This window comes from Octopus bimaculoides, chromosome 14 (assembly GCF_001194135.2).
Source record: "Octopus bimaculoides isolate UCB-OBI-ISO-001 chromosome 14, ASM119413v2, whole genome shotgun sequence".
Classification (NCBI taxonomy): domain Eukaryota; kingdom Metazoa; phylum Mollusca; class Cephalopoda; order Octopoda; family Octopodidae; genus Octopus; species Octopus bimaculoides.
Genome location: NC_068994.1, coordinates 48,628,452 through 48,629,085, shown reverse-complemented (window position 1 = coordinate 48,629,085; position 634 = coordinate 48,628,452). Strand labels below are relative to the sequence as shown.

At 39.6% G+C, this 634-nt stretch overlaps 1 non-coding gene across 1 annotated transcript; it reads right to left on the bottom strand.

Annotated features, from left to right (window-relative positions):
• Positions 1-341: 341 nt before the first annotated feature.
• Positions 342-423, bottom strand: Trnal-aag (transfer RNA leucine (anticodon AAG)). The gene has a single exon. It is a non-coding gene; the product is annotated as a tRNA-Leu (tRNA).
• Positions 424-634: the final 211 nt, after the last annotated feature.

The window sequence follows — 634 nt, the reverse complement described above, 5'->3', positions numbered from 1 at the left end:
TCCACGAAAATGTGATTGTTTTCATCTTATATAAAAGATATCAACAGTTTACATACATACATACATACATATGTACGTACGTATGTACACACGCACGTACGTACGTACGTACGCACGTACGTATGTATGTATGTATGTATGTGTGTGTGTGTGTATAACCGATCCCCATCGAATTTATTGAATATTTGCTGTAACCCTGTATAATAAAAAATTCTGTTCCATTTATTTGTAACCTTTAACAATAATTAGGGTTCGGTTACCCTTGTGCCACCGTGTATATATATGTATATATACATACATACATATATGGAAATGTAAAATGAAAAAAAAAAAATACTAATTGGCAGCGGTGGGATTCGAACCCACGCCTCCGCAGAGACTGGTGCCTTAAACCAGCGCCTTAGACCGCTCGGCCACGCTACCGATATGGTAGGTAGTTGATATATTTATATGAAATTATGTCAATAATGTCAGAGCATATTGGTTTTGTAAGATAATATCTATAGGCGCAGGAGTGGCTGTGTGGTAAATAGCTTGCTTACCAACCGCATGGTCCCGGGTTCAGTCCTACTGCGTGGCACCTTGGGCAAGTGTCTTCTACTATAGCCTCAGGCCGACCAAATCCTTGTGAGTG